Here is a 20,242-nt window from a genome sequence, read left to right on the forward strand (position 1 = left end):
AAAATATTTTGGTCTTAGATCAAGTGAGTACTGGATCCTTTTACCCAGAATATATTTTTGAAGTGTCTGTTTGTCTTTCAGAAAACTAATCTCCTTGCTTACTTTGCCCAAATCTTCTCTTTTCTTACTGTAACTTTCTCATAGAACCACTTAATTTTTCCCTCTTTTTGTTTGGTCAGTAAAGGAGAGTAGTAAGAAAGGATTATAATTATGAAATTTGTTCTTGCACTAAAGATTCTTTCTCCTTCTACTAATAGAAAAATCACTGTATAGTGATCAATTGTAGTGGTATACCATTTTCTTTTTCTCCAGCCTTACAAGCCTTATTGGAAGGCCATAATGCTAGCATTTTGTTCCATAGTTCATCACAGAGAGAGAGCAGCTTGTTCTGCTAAAAATAGCAGAAAATCAGAATGGTCAATGCTTATTTATTCCTTGTTTTTGTGAACCACAAAACATTTGATTTATAGTAGAGACTGTTGATTTTGGTGTCATTGTTCAGCAAAGATTCAAGGCCAGAGAACATCTTGTTTCTGAACCTCTTTCCAGTGAATGTCAGTCATTTATTGGTGATTTCAGCTTTGAGCAGTTTCAAGTAAGATTGCTTTGCTTTTCTATCTTCAAGTTTAAATGCTGTCTCTGTGAAATGCTGTGCAGGGTATTTATTAATTGCTATTTCATTAAAAGGAATCAAAATACTATTGGAACTGGAAAACAAAGAAATAAATAGCAGAAGATAATGCATTTCTATGTCAATTTCTACATATTAACTTAACATAAGGGTGCAAGAAGTTGTTGAGAAAAGCTACTGAATTTCCTATACTTTGGTGTTATTTGGCTTTCCCATTTTGCCACCATCTTCTCCTGTCAACTCTTTCTCCATAAAGACATTTACTTTCCTCTTAAACCAACTTATTATGCTTTTTGCTTTAGCAGTCTTAGTTAGTTCACATAGTTTTTTCTCTTTATCTATAGTGTCAGATAAATCTTTTTTTTTGGCTTTCAAAACCTCGAAAACAAAGTTGAAAGAAAGAAGTGAAGAAGCTCATGTAAAATAACAGCCAGAATGAAATATGGCCTAGAAATTCAACAGAAGAAGAATCTTGTATTTCGGCAGGCGTCATGATGTGAGACAGATAAGAACTTGCTTAATTCAAACCAAGTTTCTCTGTTCCTTTGCTTAAGTGGCAAGGTTCAGTTTCCAGCCTGGTGCTCTGAGGTCTTTGCTTTAGGTTTAGAAACCAGATAACTATTGATGACCACTCTCAAACGGATTTCGGGTCCAATGTTGTGTGCAGCTGGAAGCCCCCAGGGAGGTGGTGGTGGAGCAGACGGGCACTGCTCCCCTCTGTGTTTGCACCCCCTGGTTGCCTGGGAGGGTGTCCACCAGCAATGATCCCAGGTTTCACTGGACTAATTCTGCCCTAGCAGAATATGTCCTCGTCATCCCATCTGCTCTATTTAATAGCTGGAGTGAAAATTCATTATGTTGTGAATCAAGCAGACAAAACTGAATAGAAAGCGATGCCTTTTAGAATGAGAATACTGCATTTTGTCAGTCTTTAAGCAACAAGATGGAGAAGGTGCTTGTAAATTTTACCTTATTTGATGCACATCCTTAGAAATGATGAAACAAGTGTTACCACATAGAAATATTAAAAATACATTTTACTTAATGACAGTACTATTTCTGGGCAGCTTACCTGTGCCATGCAGTGCTGCTTTAACTTCACCCATGCATAATTTTAATGAATGAATGAAAACTGGCTTGGTAAATAATAGTATCTAATGCTATTGCCTGCCACCAGTGTTAATGAGGGGACTAAGTTTATCAATGGCATTTATAAGCCTAAAAAGTTACTCTTTATTTGGATTTTGATTCTCTCTTGTCTTTTCTGTGCAATGTTACTGACCTAGTAACAACATATTGATACCGTCTCAGTGTATTATTCACTTTCATCTGTATCACTGTTATTCTTCCTAATCAATGACAAATGCAGGACTAATGCTCTGCCCTGATGTGGCAGGGGGAGAATGAGAGCACTGCATTTCTCCAGGACAGCAATATTTGGATAAGTGTACTTTGGATGTAGTGTCCCATTCAGTAAATACATTCCAGTTTATAGGGAAAAATAAGCACAGTCTTATAGACATGCTCATTCATTATTTTTAGCTAAAAAAACCCCAGAGAATATATTTAGGGCAAAGAAAGTAGAGGTCATCTTATATCCCACTGAAGTTTTATCAGTTGAGAAGTGATGATATATGAAGCATCTTTTATTAAAGTAAATAAAAAAGTTATTATCTTCTAAAATTAAATGCACTTCTCCCACCTCACCATTTCTCTTCTGTTGCCAGCTTTTTGTCCAAGGGTAAGGCCTATCTCATCCGACTTTGTCTAAAAGGCAGGGCTTCAGACAGTGGTGATGTTTAGACAGTCTCTATGGCTAACAGGAAGTGGAAGAGTGAGGTCTGGAGATCGCTCTCAAAGTTGCTCCTAGTTTAACCGAGACCTAGTAAGGAGGATGTCATGCCTGCGAGCACAGAAAAGAAAATGTCTGGGCTGACCACCATGGACCTCTATAGAAAAACAAAGGCCGAAGGGAAATCTTCAGGAACTGTAACCATCAAGGGAGGAAACTCATGAATTCACACTTGTATTACTGATTTTCTGTGAAATGGATTTCAAAGGGCACAGCCATCATCATTACAGGTACAAATGATCATTGTCAGTCTGCCTCTGAAAGGACTGCACAGCATACTCATTGCAGGACAGGTACATGTCACCTGCATAAAAGAAAATTAATATTCACTATAATCTGATTTTGTGTTTTATTTTCATGTAATCAACGTTTTCGTTGTGTCTAGCACAGCAAGGCATTGCAGATGTTGGTAATAAAATGAAAGATGATGTTTTAAATACCACAGTAGCTTACAAAAACCTATAGCTGAAAGTAGAGGGCTTTGCAACACCTTATACATTGCTGGCTAAATTCACCTAGATTAAAATATCTTCCAGGCTACATCTATCATGAAGGCTTTCTTTTCCTGAATTTTCTCCTAAGCTATAAACAAGAACCAGCTCCAGAGCTCCCTCAAGGTAACTCAGTGTGGGGTCAGAAAAGCTCTGAGAGACAGAGACTCTGTAAACACCTCGGTTCAAATCCCCCCTTAGACATATCTGCCCTTCTTATGGGCAGCTGCAGGCATTTGGGCTTTTCTGTCTCTGCCACATCTCCTTTCATGCACAGTTCCCAGCACAAGTCACTTGTATTTCAATGTCACAGGGTTTAATGGTGCGTCCTTGCCCCTGCTGAGATGTCTAGCAGCATCTCTGTCAAAAATTATTTTGAAATTTGTCCTCAACACTGACACACCAAGTGCTGACAATTTTTCAAAGGATGCCTCACCAGGCTCAATTTACCTTTTCCCTTTCTAACAGTTGAGACATTTACCTATGCATTTTATAAGAACTTGCTAAATTAGAGTTGCTATGACCTTCCTGTCATGTTTTCAGGCTGGATCTGACCACATGAAATTCCAATACTGCATCTCTGAGGCAAAGCACTGGACAATCACTTTGCAGTTCTCACTATGGGCAATCACAAAATGGAAATGCAGGCTCACTTCTTGCAGAAAGGAGGCTGCCAGAGAAAATGAAATTCAGATTCTTATTGTAGTTACTTGATGCTTATGCCAAGAAATTTTGTTTGTGATCCAAACCAAATCTTATAATTGAAATCAAATTTAACTATCAAGGGACAATTCACATCCTGTTGATTAATATGCAATTGTAATTTATGTCTCAAAGACAATGTCACTCAATAATTATATGTATTCCTGCATGGAAAAATCCTTGCTGGAGAATTCTGAAATATTTCCTGCTCTCTGTTCCTTCCACTACCTTCTCCTTCTAAAACAATGAAGATACACAGAATAGAGAAAGGTGTAATAATGAATAGATTTCCTTTACTAAACTCTTTGTTAGTGTTTTGTCTTCATTTTATAGGTAATAGAGCTGGGCCACTACTGATGGTCTAAGAAATATCATCTTGTACTCTCCCGCACTCCACTATGCCTGTGCTGGGTTTAGAGCACAACAAAGATTTCATTATTACAACGCCTATCTTATTGTTCCGGACAAAACTGACATAGCCTTCACACTCACTGGCAGTGTCACGTAGTTAAGTTCTCCTTCAAAAGGTCACATCTAAAGATTTTAATTCAGAAAGCTTAAAATACCAAATAAAAACTGCAAATAACTCTTCCTTATCCACAGACACTCCTGAAATCCTTCTGAGGTCCTTCAATACATCCTTCACTCTACAGGTCACAGGCTTTGTCTTTTAGCTTAGAAGTGCTCCATATAGAAACACCTTTTGCCTTGAATTACATGCCTTTGTCTTCTTCGTGGGTCAAGTACACACACAGGTATCCTACTTAGTCTTCATAGCCTTCCTTAGTCAGCAAAGTATCAACTACATTATTTGTATGAATGACCCACAACCGATTGCTCACCTTCTACTCCCTCGTATATAAATATCAGACAGCACCTCTGGATCCTGTAGGTTAGTTAAACTAGAAAACATGACAGGTTGCTGACTGATGACAAAAGGCTGCAATATAATAAAGGAATAAAAGGGGTTTGCTGCAGAATAAAATCTGTGAATTAAGCATTTAGGGAAATGTTAAAGATTATTTTTCCTTCCTGTAAGAGCCTGAGATTTCAGCTCTTCCTGCCACCCTCTCCCTTTGAGTTACATCAAGACTGATGTTTTTGATAAAGCATAAAACCCAAGAGAAAGATAAGGAACTTTAGTTCAAAACCAGCTTATTCAAAAATAGCTACCCATCCTTTGGTTAGTCTCTTCTTAAGTCTACCATGGCATCAGGTTCCCAGTTTATCTCATGTCAAGTTTTTCTTCACTTTTTCTATTTACACTAATCAACCTGGTATAAATGTACATTTACCTGACTGAGAATGGCTTTCCTGGAAGATGTGAGAATCTCTTTTTAATATTTCTTTTTGAAAGGAAATGTATCTGAGTATCTTTAATTCCTAGGAAAGCTAAATCTATTATTTTCACATTTCAAACTAGTCACCCACTGATATATATCACAATACAAGGACCAGATTAACAGAGAAAATACACCTTTCTGAAGGCAACGTTTTTCAGATGTTGAAAAAAGGAACACTTTTATTTTGTAACACAAGCTCCCCTTTTCCATTTGAAAAAGATCTTTACTATCCTGGATACTCTTGCACTGTAACTACACAGCTAGGAGAGCTTGTTAAAAGGTATTGCAGAGAAAAGAGAGTAACTTTCATTATTTGATCAGCAAGAAAAGTGGAAATATATCATCATACCACTTTTCAGAGAATGTAAAGCACTTTGTGCTTGCTGCAATTCTTTCATCAGCTCACCCCCAACTTTTTTGAAATGGCCTCTTTGTCACTGCAAGGAAGTATTGCTTCTATAAAGACAACTACAGTAAGGACAGCAGGCAGGTGAAAGCAATGAATATTACTCAAAAAATACAGTATTTCTCATGTTTTACCTTTTGGGCAGAAAACCAAAGAAAAGGACAAAGGATTACAGTATATGAAAATGATCTTTACTTTCCTGTCACATTAACGTCAGGTTAAGCAAATAATGATTTGGTTCTAAACCTAATGCAATTACACAAATTTGTAGGGAAGAACTAATCACTTTGTAAAACAACTTATGTGTTTGTAGTACAGTTATCTTCCCATTTTGATAAGGGTACTGTCATTTTATTATGGAGCCAGGAATCTGCCACTTTTGGTAGATGTCAGAGACTTGCTTAGACAGATAAACTAATATATTTCTAAACATGTTATCAGAAGTTTAAGAAAGGTGGTGAAGGTTGTATTTTCAGAGTCTCCACTATTAATCAAGTCTGGGTAATATAGATTCATCATTAGGTACTTGCCAGCCTTCAGGCTGACCAGCTGGTTTCTAGCGATTTTTTTTTAACAATTTGAAACTGATGACCTTTTCGGGGGTGGGCGGGGGGGGGGGGGGAGGAAGTTAAAAATCCCCCACATCTTCCCTTAAGATCAGTCTGGTCTTTGCTGAGGTACAACTAATGAGAACTTTACAATAATTATTCAGTTGTAATGGGACAGGAACCAAAGCTGATATAATTTTCTATCCATCAGCCCCATCAGGGAATGAAAGTTCCAAAGGACTAAGGCAGTGGCCGAACTTATCTCTCTATAATCTACACAAACTAATTACTATCTGTGATACAGTTTCATCACTAGCTCCAGTGTGAAAAGACTTTCTGCGACCCCCTTTATGTACCGTAATTTAGGCTGGGCATAAAAGCTGCAGCTGACACTGCAGCACAGGCTGGGGAAGCCTGTTTGCTCTCCCATCAGCCGGGCAGTCTCTTAGCTGCACTCTTTACCAGCAGGCTGCTAGCTGCTCCTCTTGCCTCAATGCTTCATCTAGGCACTCTAGTAGATTCACGTTAGGGAGTAAGGTCATCATTGTACACAGAATAATGTCCTTGCCACCCACGTGAAGTTTCATAAATGGACACTGTCTACTTCAACTGCTCCAGGTCTGCAAGCTACTAAGTCACCAATCACGGTTAAGCACAATTGATTGGTCTAAACACTTTCTAGCAAGTATATGATCTCCTCAATTTCATGATGTATGTGTTGTTTGTTTGTTTTACCCCTAAATGCGATAATACATACAGAAAACTGGAATACGTCTGAAGCCTGACTGCTGGTTGTGCTTGTTCAGTTCTCTTGCTGCAGAAAGCAGAGGTTGTCCATACTCTCTCCTGCACTCCCATCCCTCCAGGGATCTCTGGGAGGGGTTTCTGTTAGCCACTAGGCTTATCTTGTGCCCCCACTTGAAAATTTGTCCCTGATGAATAAATTCACCCATCAATATGCTGAACAGCCATCCTGGTTAACCAGGCCATGCCCTCTGAGGATGTTAAGAAATAATGGTCTAATATGCATAGGTGCTTGCAAAGAACTCTCAGTGCCTTAAAATGAAGGATTTCACAAGCTCAGCCTTTACCCTGAGAATCAAACACTGATGCTACAGCTCTAACTGCATTTTGGATGAACGAAGACTCCTTACAGATCCCTTCTGAGATAATGTTCCTTTGCCTCACGCCTTGAGAAGGAAAGCATTAAGCTGTCCCTGTATTTGTCCTCATGGGAAGGACACAGGGACATGATGAAGACAAATCCTTTACTATTGGCTTTGGTCAGACAGCCACAGATGTAAATTCTTCTTCACTGGGTGAACACCCTCAGAGCTGGGTTCTCCTTACCTCTCTGCAATAGGAAAAATTCATTTACAGACTTGCTGTGACTACTTAGTGTCAGCACACTGTGCTATGTGCTATGTCAGCACATAGATCTTCACCCCCAAGATAAGAGACGAGGTAGTCATTGATGGTTTCTTGCGGCCTAATGGCCTAGTTAAAGCTAGAATCCCAGGAGGAGTTTTTTTCCAGTTTGAAAATGTGGTTGCTGTCCCTCTTCCTTAAATTTACTAATCCCCCTTCAAGCTTATTTAAGCTGGCCCAGTCTCAGGAACTGTAAAACTATTCTAGTTATTCTAGTAAAGCTATTCTACTGTAAAACTATTCTAGTATCAGGTAAGGTAATGCTTCTCACCTGACTGTTAGCCTGCGTTTGCCTATAAAATTTAGTTTTCTGAAAAGAGCAAGCCAACCATTTCCCCTGACAGTTCTGTCTCTTGAGCCAAAGTGAGAGAGAAGGCACTCCTCCAGCCAATCTGTGCCAGTTCCCACCAAAGTCCTTCAGGGCTGCAGGTGTGGTGAGGCAGAAAGCACTTCTCACCCACTTACATTGGTGACATAATGATGTGTTGAAACATAAGTTTCCAGTAGGGAGGAAAAGTTTTTTCTCACCCTTTTTTTGAGGTCCTGTGTCTGAACCCGAGCTACTTCAGATGCCCCCGTGCCATGGAGAGCAGAAGCCACAGCTGCCAGGCCGTCACCTGCACTAAACTCAACTTCTATAACTTGCAGACATGAATCACACCCCTGGCTGGGCCCCTGAGACTCTATTAAGAACCCTCCTTTCTCTGACACCTGCCACTCTCTAATGATGCCAATGACTGTTTTAACATCTCCCCTCTATTGCACCGCCACTTTCTAGAGGGAATTACCTGCAGTTTCCAGTCCTGTCTCCATACTTTTACACACTTGCCTGGCACCGATGCTGTTGGCTATGAGGTACATTTCTTACCTAACTTTGCTGTTGTCATTAAACAGTGGGTGGTCAGTAAAGGCTGAGCAGAAAAGGTGCCTTTGAAATGACTTCTTGTTTTGTTGTTGGATTGACTCCACCATAGAATCATAGAATCATTAAGGTTGGAAAAGACCCTTAAGATCCTGTATCTTATTTTGACACAAGTACCAAAGTGAAATGTGGTGGATAATATTGTAAGGATTAAGATTTATAGATCTGTTCTCTTTTCTTGGGACAGGAGAAATAAATGTTAAACTAATATTTTTATATATTAATATTTATATTTTTATAACACTCACTATAGGATTTATTAATTTTATTTTGAAGCTAAATAATTTTCTTATCAAAAGGAACTAATTTTTAAAAGAATGAAGAAAACACTAATGCATAGGTGATTAGTGTTTGGACTGTAAATGGATACATGATATCTGCTTCCAGTTTTTCAGTTCAAATCTAAATGGAGTGAGAAAAAATTAAAATGTGTTGTTACCTTCTGAAAGCTGTGCATTGACACATGTGAAATGAGCTTTCAATCTAAAAGCAGAAGTACTTACATTTGCATTTAGGTAGTATGAGTGAAAATAGCAGCAAAGATTTGGCAACATAGACAGATAAAATGTTAATCCAGAGTGCCTAGCAGGATTTTCCAAGGTCCAGTAAGTCCATGAAGCCACAAAAGCACCTTCTATATGATGGCATATATATGTGCTTGTGGTAAAAGGTTTTTTTCAGAGCAGATGTATTCAGGAAGTGTATTTTCAGGATTTGACAGTACCAAAGTAAGGTGGTAGTATCTGAATGTTAAAGAAGAGTGGCTTAATCATATTCTTAACCTGTAGGACATGTACCAGTCTCATCAACAGCAGTTTTCCATAACTTATAGTTAGTGAAAGTTTCTCTAAGAAGAAATAAAATCTGGGATTGTGTGGGACCCTCTCTGTAAATATTTTATACAGGTCCCACAGGGAAAAAAAAAAAAAAACCAAACCATAAGCAACTAGAAAAATTGCTGGAAAAAACTATCCACAGCTACAGTTTCAATGCTGGGGTTTGAGTCACATCTCTTTATATTTCTAATGACATTTTCAGAGGAAAAAACCTTCCAGCTAGAACCAGGAGGCTTTTCCCCTTCCTTCCCATAAACAGTTATGTTTGCCAGAAATGTGCATCTATCCATCTTGAAATTAGTTAAGAATTAAAGAAGCAGTTGAGAGAAAAGCAAAAAATATGAGCTGAGTATAGATTACTCAGCAGCAGAAGAAATCCACTTGGGATACAGTAGGTCTCAGATTAATTCTTTCCATGTTTTGCTTTCCAAAATGAAGGCAGGGGATGCCACCACTGTATCAGAGGCTTTAGATATTTTTTCCACTTCTTTCATTATGAATACCCCAACACAAAATGTTTGGTTAAGGAAAAATCCTTCCAGGTTATCATTCAGCAAGGCAAAAATGAAGAAAAAAAGATTGCATAGTCAAGTTAAATTGTACTGTATGCATCTATATGTATATATAAGGAAAATTAGCTTAGGATAGACATGCAAAAAAATTTAGAATAGCCCCTTAGAAATTATTTTACATGAAAGTTGTGAATAGCCCATTAGGAAAAAAAACAACTTAGAGAGACTGTGACTAAAGGTAGGAAGAATGACTCTGAAATTGAACTTTCCATGAATAATAAATAGCTTTGTGGCTTTTTTAGTGGATGGGGGAGTATATACATATATATGAGCATGCGTGTGACAGTGACTCATAGAAACAAACTGGCACATAACAGGAGCCCAGAGTCTCACCAGGCTGCTGGCACAGGCACTGCCAAAGGCTGACGGTGCCCACTCTCCCTTTCAGGCTGTTGTCTCTGCATTTCACAAGGTGTTTTGTCCCCTCTTTCTGCCCAGGGCACCACTACTTTATGGCAAAAGCAGGTACCTAAACCCGCACTATTCCCAGCTCATCTCTCTTTCACTTTTCCTACGTCAAGCTCTTGCCACATTTCCTAAACCCAGAGTGGTGTTTATGGCTCGGGTCATGTGCAAATGGTCAGAGCAGAGCCGCAGAGTGTAGTTTGCCCAATGTTTGCTGCTCTTACTTTCTGAAATAAGCTTTATGGACTTCCGACTTATGCAGGGGATGCTCTGAGCAAGGTCTCAGGTTACTCAAATTCAGTCAGTTCATCTGCTGCTTTTCTCCCTCTACTCAGAAAGGGTCCCATTTTGGATATGAAGACCTTAGGGCATGGCAAATTTACTCCCCTTTGCCATTTGTCCAGTGATTAACCATACTAATTTTTTAAAAAGATGTGGCTTGTTTCAAGTTTCAGTTGCCCGGTGTTTGGTCTGCAGCTACTGGTGCTTGCTGGGCCTCTTCTCGATTAGAGAGCCCTTCACCTTCCAGTGTTTTCTCTCTTTAAAGGTACTTATGTCCAGCATTCAACTCACTTCTCAGACTTTTTTTTGATAATTTAAATAGAGTTAGCTCTAAGTACCTTCCTGAAAGGCACTTTCTATACCCCTCAACTCATTTTTACATCTCTCTTTGGCATCTCTTCACATTTTCAACAACCTTTTTATAAAGGTTAGACAAAAATCCTACATGCTGTTCCAGTACAGAAGCAAAATCACGTCTTTCCTTCTATTCACTTTTTTTCTCTGTATTTATCTAAGGATTGCATTAGGCCTTTTTGACCCAGCATTACAATAGTAGCTCCAATTGAGTTGTCTATCCACTGTGAATCCCTACATCATTTTCCATGAGACATCCTTTTCCCGGACACATACTCTCCTGCTCTATTTGTATGCTTTCCATTCTTTTTTTTCCCTCAGTTGTGTAAAACCCCTCATTTGGCTGTATTACAGGTTTTTATTCGAACAGGCAGGATTTATCAAGCAATACAGACTGTTCTACTGAACAATACAAACCCCACCAGTGTTGCAATGCAGTAAGTCCTCCTATGCTGTTTGATAAGGTCTCTCTAGAGAAACATCCCTCAGGATGTGCTGGGAAGAGCTGGCTTGCTACCATGCTTTCAGACTGGCTCTACTGTGTCCACTTCACTCTCAGAATAATTGCAATAAAGCATGCTTACAACGAGATGAAATGAGCATTTGCCACTTAGACATTAATCAATCTTTGCACAAATTTTGTCTCTTAAATGACATTTCCTTACCATTCTTCTAAGTTTAAAACAAATGCCTAGAACAACAACAACAACAAAAAACTACTTACTCATTATTAGACAAAAAGATACTCAAGCTAAGGGTGTGAGTAGATAGTTACTCATTTTGAAAATGTATATAACATCCCTGAAGGAAACTAATAAAAAGTTGGATCTTCCTCAAGAAGCCACAGCCCAGCAAAAAGTCACCACAATCTGCATAACTAGGTTATAGGACTGTGTATAAACACAAGGGAATATACATTACTATCCATAATAATTTAGGCAAATTTATTCTTCTCACTACATATTGTATATGTCTGTATATATATATTTTACATATATACTTGTGGCATGTATTTTTATACATAGTACATATTTAAGAAGGCTAACAAAACCTTTGCCCTGGGCAGCTTTTCGGTTCAGAATTCTGCCCAAAACCAAAAATAGCAAATTTCCTCTTTAAGTGAAGGCGCACACAGAAATGGGCAATTCTGTAAGATTTTAACCACTTTCCACACATTTTTATTGAAAGAAGCGTACAGAATCCCAATAGATTTAATTAAGTTCTAACTGTACAGCAAAGATTTTCCCTACCAACTGGCCTGGCCCTCCGCTGGTTGCTCCTCTTCTGCTTCTACTCTGTTCACCAATTTTTAATTTGCTAAAGAAAAAGAGCATACTGTGTGCAATTTGCTTATGCATTTAAAACAAATTAGAACATGTATATCTGTACATTTCTTATATCTGTACATTTCTTATGCAACAGTCATGGAAGAAAAAGACTCTTCCAAAGCCCTCTGGGATCTTCCCCTACAAAAAAACCAACCACCCAAAGTGGCTGGTAGTTTAGATGTGCTCTTAATCTTCTCCTTCTGCTACCTCTGCTTTTCCAGTATGAATCATGCTTCTGTTGGTGAGCTGCTGCAGAAACCAGCATATAATTTAAAGCTATGCTATTAAATAAAAAAAAGCTTCCTCTGACTGACTATTGTTATAATTGCTTATATAAATGTAGATTTACAGTACACCCAAAGAATGTATAGGAAGTTATCTTTCTGAACACAGCTTTAATAAAAAATAGTAATATGTGAAAATTACAGTTTCATGCCAGACTTCTTAAGAGAGGCTTATTTTTGTTTATAGTCCTCCTTCTCTGTTTTACAATCAGAATATCCCAAGATCAGGTTCTTTGGTTTCAGAACCAATTTTACCACCATGCTTGTGGGAGAGGCTCTACTTTGAATGGGGAAGAAGCACCTGGGAGGTCAGAAGTGAATAGCTATTAAAAAGCTAATTAAAAATTAATGTTTTACAATTAAAAATAAATAATAACAGTAATAGTAATAATAATAAGTTTCATAATGTATGTCTGAGATCTACTTTTGGGGGCTTTGGCACTTTTTTTGAAAATAAGGTGTTCGTGCTTTCTGAACACTGCAGAAAGTAGTGAACAGGGAGGAGAAACATTCATCATTCAGAAAGATCTGAACTCTACCATGGCTTTGAATACAAATTCTAGCATCCCTAAGGTTTAATCAAAATGTTTGAGAAGGAAAAATTACATTATTCCACCTGGTTTATGGTTAGCCTGGGATGAAGAAAGTATAACACTTCCACAGGCTTATCCCTGTAATAGCAGGGAATCAGTGCTCTGCTGGCACTTGGAGCAAAGCAAAAGTTGTTTCTCTCAGTCACATCAGATTCCTATGAAACTGTCCATGAAAGAAGAAAAACAGGACAGAATGAATATGGGTCAGGCACCAATAAACACAAACTTTTATAAAAATACTCATTTATACTCTCAGGGTAGTCTTCATTGATCCAGGAGTGACAATTACCATTTTTTTCACTTGCTTATGATCTTGCCAGAAGTTTGTAGTACTACCATTCCTAGATTATGGGATTGCCTGGGCTAATATTAAACCTACCACTCAGTAAAGTAAATGGAAAGAGGACCCAAAATAAAGACGAGTATGTACTTCAGTTCTTAGCTGGACTGGGGTCATGGTCTCAATACGCTTGTCAGTTCATTTGGAAATATACTCAGGTGGGGTTTTTTTGTGCTTGGTTTTATTTTTTCTCAGATATTTTGTTGTTGTTGTTGTTACAATACATATTTGTTTTTAAACAGAAAAGGGCATGTTCAGGATGACTGCAAATTGTAATCCCAGTTGAATTTCAGTTATTTCAGCCAAAAAAACAGAGAGAATGGGAACAAATAACCAAACAATCCGCATGTGTTGTTTTGATATTTTTAATATGAAGCACTTAGACTTTTATCTGGATAAAAAAGCTTCAGGAAGACATTTACCTTAATTCTTTTTTTTTTTTTTTTATTTTATTAAAACAAGACTGATACTCTTTTACAGATCGTTTGTTTGACCAGCAAACTTTCACCCCAATTCTTAGTCCAGCTCTACTCCAGAACAACTGATTATCCTGTGCCCATAGCCCACACCTGTATCTTTTATGGCATATGAAATTTTTATTGACTAAGTAGTATAAGAGAGCATAACACATGAAATTTTCCAGAGGAGACAGATTAATAGATAGCCTTACAGTTACTAGTATCATATGGTATGAAGTTGCACATTGAAATACATTTGAGTCTCAAGGCAATATGACAACAATGAAGCATAAAATCAGACAATCGAAATTAAAAAAGGCTTATTGCATTATCACTTTTTTTCTATAAATCAAGAGCACTAATAAGCAGTGGCAACACTGTTGATTATCGAGCTAGTAAAGAAAACAATATCATCCTCAAAAGATACTGTGTTCTCAGGTAGGGTAAGAGGGAATAGATAACAATTGCTGCCTTATTTCTGGAGGCAACAGTGTACTGTTAGGGATGCAGGAGCCTGAGGGTTACAACAGAAAGGAAAAATAATAGATACAGGAAGGATGTAATCTGAGTACATTAAAAAAACTTGGCCCAAATCAGTTGGAAATATCCTGAAATGTAAAATATGCTATTTGCTGTGGGATGAGTACCAAGTACTCCTAAAGGACTAGAGCAGTCAGAAAAAATGCCTGCCGTCCCCCTCTGTTTCACAGCATAGCACTGTCTCTGGACCCTCTGAGGCAGCTGAGCGTGCATTATCAGTCCACTTTGGATCAAGAAAGGAATGAAGTTGGGGAATGCCTACATGCTAACTCTCTTGCAAGGTGAATCAGTCCACACAGAAGAGCACTGGACTGCCATGCGTAGACCCTTCTTCACACCTGAAGTAACTCTATTAGAAAAAGCTGTATATCTGTGCACTACACTGTCAGTTTGCCATATAGACTAACCTCTTGAGAAAATTAGTGATCTGTCCAAGCTCACAAAGTGGATTAGCAAGAAAGTCAGTATAAGAACTGAGAAATTTCTAACAAGCAGTAGTTTCTCAGGGAACTGATTTACAATGTCAAGTAGAAATTAAACCAACCAGGCATCACTTTGAACAACTAAGTGATAAACTTACAATTGCCATCAAGCAGATGGGCATTTGAAATAATGGCACATTATTAACACTACATGGCATTTCCACTTAGAAAGGGTCAGAATTGACCTGGAAATTGGGTTTCTTCCATTCCACTTTCTTATTATCTCTTAAACCCTGTGTGTTCAACATCAGTAGAGACCTTTATGTTTCTAAAGCCCAGTCCTGTTTTCCACCATTTCTGCAAAATTAAGATCTGATTTCTGTTAGAAGTTGGCTTGTGAATAGGTATCTACAGCACCAAAACCACCAGCATGCTCCATATTAGAGTTTGCAGATGGTCTACTCCAACAAGAGTTTATTAAACTGCTCTTTCACACCTAGAAATAGTTCTCCAGAAAAAATGACAATATCTCATTGTAAACCATAATGCAGTAAAAAATATCAAGTGACTTCTAAGCTTTAGATCTGTAACCAGTTTTGACAGGAAGCAGTGAAAGAACTAGATCTCTGTGCATAGTACATGAGGTGAAGATTCTTTAAGAAATTAACTTTTTACTGGAAAATACCAAGGTCATCTGAAAAAAAAAAAAAAAAAAGTGGTTTCACATATCTGAATCAATAGAAATGAAATCCAGAAAAAAACTTTGATGAAACTAGCTCTTGTCTTTTGATATTTCTTTTTTGACAGCATACTTACCCTGAGCACCAATGTCCTCTGTACATCTCCTAACAAGGTGAAAACAAGTAGAGCTCCCTGGGTTCCAGGTGACATGATGGTGTCTGGTAAGCTTTATGAATGTATCTGTCCAGCTTCCTGATGGTCTAGATTTTCTGGCTCTGTTTTGCCCCATTGATGCTGTTGGCCCAGAGCCTGGTTTCCATTCCCTTTTATGGGCTATTTAAAAATAATGATGGATTGATCTGAAAGTAAACATCAAAATAATGAAATCTGAAAAAAACAAAATTAACTTTCTATATATAGCTCTAAGCATGGTTTAATTTTGCCATCTTTACTAAAGAAATGAAATTCTATGAACACACCCCAAAATGACATGTTTCTACACTTGTACATTTATGTTTTAGAAAGGATTTAGAATTGTAAGGTATCATTACTTTTTTGGTATGCCTGTTTAAATTAGAAATAACTCCAGTGAGCCAGACTGATTTAAAAATGGCGCAGTAGCATAAAGTGTGAAAAAGTTCACTTTAAGTCAGTCTGTTGGTCTTGAATGACCACCAGCCTTCGACTGTTAAAAACAGTCATATGTTGGCAGTGGTATTTTTAAGATACTGAATAACACTGTGTAAAGAACGGCTATTCTGGAGCAATTGTGATAATAGATATTCTTGCTTATGAGTAAATTTTGCTTCATTCTAGCCTGGATTCACACACACAGTAAAATTCACACACCCTTCTTTAATTCAATTTAGTTTCCAAGGTCAGGCAAGCCTTTCTCCTTGGGGTGCTTCCTGGTCCTGAACTGCATCCACATGGCAGTTCCTTACTCTTATACCCATTATTACATGTTTAATGGATCAATTTAGTCTCTTTTCACAAATAGGATGTCAGAAATGTGAGATTGTAGAAGTATAACCTGTCTCAGTATGTTTCTGAAATCTGAGAGTCACACTATAGTTTTGTCTGGGCTGGGAGATGGAGGGAGCAAGGGAGGAGAAGACAATCTTAGGAGTGGCCGAAGTACATAGGAGGATGATTCACACTTTAACACAGTGCTTTGTCTGCTTAGAAATTCTTTTCAGATATGATTTTAAAACACCCAGTATCCCCAGACCGCTTGTAAAGCAGCACCTTTGAAAACCTTTCAGGTTAAGCCTTGGGAAGACCTTGCTCTCAGTGCATATTAAGTCAAAGACCTCTAAGTTTCCCCATAGCCCTGTCAAGGTGCGACTATGAACCATTTTGAATTATGACTCTGTAAGTGTTTTAATAAGAACCTGAAGAGCAATGGCTTAACTACTCACCTATGGCCCTAACAAGTAAATAATTATGTTTGTCATAACTCTAATTTCTACTTTTTCCTTACAGTGATAGCCCAGGTTCATTTCTGACAAAGAAGGAGGCAAAAGGAGGTAGAAGAGGGGAAAGTACAGAGTCAGAATACATTTTTCTCAGGGTTCTGAACCTTCAGGTATAGGTTAATATTTGCATTATTCGGTCATTCATTCTCACTTGAAACTTAGATATACTTTTCCTGTGTTCTATTAGGAAATTAAATATTCTTTTCCTGTAAAATGCTGTTAGCATCCTACTTTCTTCCAAATCTTGAGTTTCAGTATTATTTGTTCCTTATCTCCTTTATGTACAGCCCCCTCAAAGTCATACCATATTTTTAGATGTGTTTATTCATTTTTCAGGTTTCTGCAGAACATATGTCCTGAATAAAATTACAATGAATTTGGGGGTGATGTGTATGTGAATATATATGTACAACTTGTCAGTACTTTTGACAGTGGCCCATAAGAGATCTAGTCAAAGGGTTTGGCTATCCTCTCAGTCAGGCTATACAATATGGCAGTGAAATGAAAATATAAAATACATATCTGTAGTGTGTATAGATAGTTTATCATATGTCTTGTCCATGTATCTGTAGAAAGCAAGGTGGATGTATCAACTCATATGAAGAAAAATATGTTAAAAAACAGGATTTATTTTTAACCCAGTTGCAATCTTAATTAATTTCTCTATGACAAATTTGGTTTTCCATATATTTCTTTCACACATACACATCCATAATGTAACTGTTGAAAAATAACATCTGTTTACATTTCTTTTATGTGTTTTCTGTTGATCAGGAAATCAAACAAGGCATTTTCAAGATGCATATGCTTCTTTTGTTCATCCTGGAAAAAATGTCATCTTTTAGCTTTGGAACATCTTATGTCTGGAATGATTTAGTCCAGAAATTCAAATGTTACTGTATTTTTATGGGCTCATTCTATGACTATTTTGCACCATATATGTAGTTATAATATCACACAATAAAATGATGAGCCTGAAAACCCTTTTTTTGTCAGCAACAGTAACTTGACTTTCCAAACATAATAAGCCAAATTTTGGAAACCATGTCCAGGTACTCTTAGCTTTGCATCAAAACCAACATGTATGTTATTAAATTTGGACACACAGGTTTGTCCTGCATTTTGAAGAAAAACTAAGAGTTTCTGTTGTCCACATAGACTTTTTTTACTATCTTAATCTGACAGTCCAAGATACGTATGCATAAAACAAATAACTTCAGAGCCAATTATAAACATTTTAATCATTTTTTTTAAGAAATACAATTAAAGGGTTATATAGAAGTTCATGCATTTCTTCTTCTTCATCATTCACACATAACTGTACTTCATAATTTTTACTTTTACATATCTTAGACGTTACTGTTCTTGAACAATCTTGAAGAAAGAGATTGGCATCTACTTGCCAATTATCCCTATATTTATTTTTTATAATTCTAAAGATATAACCAAAATTTTAAAAGGGATTTAAAGATCAAAAACGTATTTTTCTTGCTTCTGAATTTTCAGCTATAGCTTGATAGGATTTTTGTTAATATGTTTTTATAATTTCTGAATTCAGTTTTGCTATTTACTGTTGCTAGAACTTTTTAAGGGAAGACTAAGCATACATAGCTAGATTGTAGAAAATGAACACTGACGTTTGTCTGTGTCTTCCACACCCAAGGTGAATGAGACATTGTGCCTAATCACAAGGATATTGTCTTTTCTCAGTCCACATCTGTCAGTTCGTTACAAAAATTAGCAACAAATAGCATTGCATATAATTAATGAGATAATTTGAGATATGACATGAATAGCATGGGGCAGGAGATAAAGTTGAAGAAGGACAGTGGTTAGCTGCATCAGAGGAAAGATATGGATTCGCTGGAAAGTATTTTGCGAGAGTAACTCAAGGATAGCAGTTCAGTAAATTATGGATCCATTCTCACAGCCGTGCATAGGGTAAGGGAAAAGACAGCTGTGCTGAAGCCAGGAATAGGATTGAAACTTGGATTAGTGCTAGGAAACAAGGAGAAGGCTGCTGCTATTATACGTATACTTGGATACATTTTCCCCTTCAAGTTACCACCATTTTTGAAAGGAACTATGAGAAAGCTGATATCCCAAGATAAAGGAGAGACCAAGGGAGCTGTTACCACAAGCCCTTAGTGGCAGGAAGGCTGAGCACTTTTCTGAGGAGAGAGAGCAATGTAGAAACACAAGCAGAGAACTAATTTGCAATATTACACCAGATTATCATGCTGTAAATTAGGAACTTACTTCTGAGGCTGCAATATGTTTAGTGGACCTAAAGGAGAAACTAAACACATACTTGGAAGAGAGATACACAGTGGGCTACTAACCAACCATATCAGTCCCAGGAATGCCCCTGCAAGACACCTGTAGACTGAGAGAGGGGGACAGAGGATGTATAAGATTTCCTTTCCCCTGTGCTTGCTCTTCCCTAGGTATTTCAGATGCACTATTGGGATTGTTGAACCCTCAAACTAGACCTACTAGTTTTTGTTCCTATAAATAGTATCTTGTTTGCCTTGATATGTTATTATCAAAATCTTCCACAAAAGTGCATTATATAAAACTTCAGAAGCGTAGGCAAAGAATTACACAAAGCCATTGCATTTTGTTGACTGTACCTTCCTTTTTTTTTTTTCTTTTCTCTTTTATAGAGGCACATAACTTCAGCTTCATTTCTGATATATGCTTGAAAAAGACTCCTACTACTACCATCATAGTTGTCATTCTGACCTGAAACATCTGGAATAATATTTTTGGAACTAATTCCCTTACTACACTTTTAAAAAGGTTTGAAAGATGTGTTTTACATTCAGAAAGATTCCTTTTAATAATAAACTGAAAGCTAATCTCTATCCATTAAGTCTTTGAAGGTAAGAGATAATGCCATTTCCTTTGAGACTCAAGAGACTTTTCTCACATGATAAAAAAAAAAAATTGTCTGGGCTGTTCAGTTCTAGTACAGTCTTTTAATACATTCACAGCTACAAAATCAGGATGAGAAGATTGATTGTCTTCTTTTGAAAATTTTTAACATGATATTTATTTTAGTATAGAAATTTTTTTGATGTAAAGAGAGTGTACATATTTCCATAAAATCCAATCAGTTTTCTAGACATAGAAAATACGGAGAATAGATTTTCTTTATTCACTTTGATTTGTTGATATTGTTTAAGCACTGTAAAGAGCAAGAAGTTTAAACATTAGTTTCAAAATAAATGAATGTATATGCTTAATGTTACAGAATATAAATAATCTGACTGCATTTAAAAAAAAAGGAGAAAAAAAAGCATGTTATTGAACGTGACAGTTTCAAGTCACAAAAGATAAGAGA

The sequence above is a fragment of the Nipponia nippon genome, unplaced genomic scaffold (genome assembly GCF_047370975.1).
Source record: "Nipponia nippon isolate SJK-2023a ecotype South Korea unplaced genomic scaffold, ASM4737097v1 scaffold_4, whole genome shotgun sequence".
In the NCBI taxonomy this organism is placed as follows: domain Eukaryota; kingdom Metazoa; phylum Chordata; class Aves; order Pelecaniformes; family Threskiornithidae; genus Nipponia; species Nipponia nippon.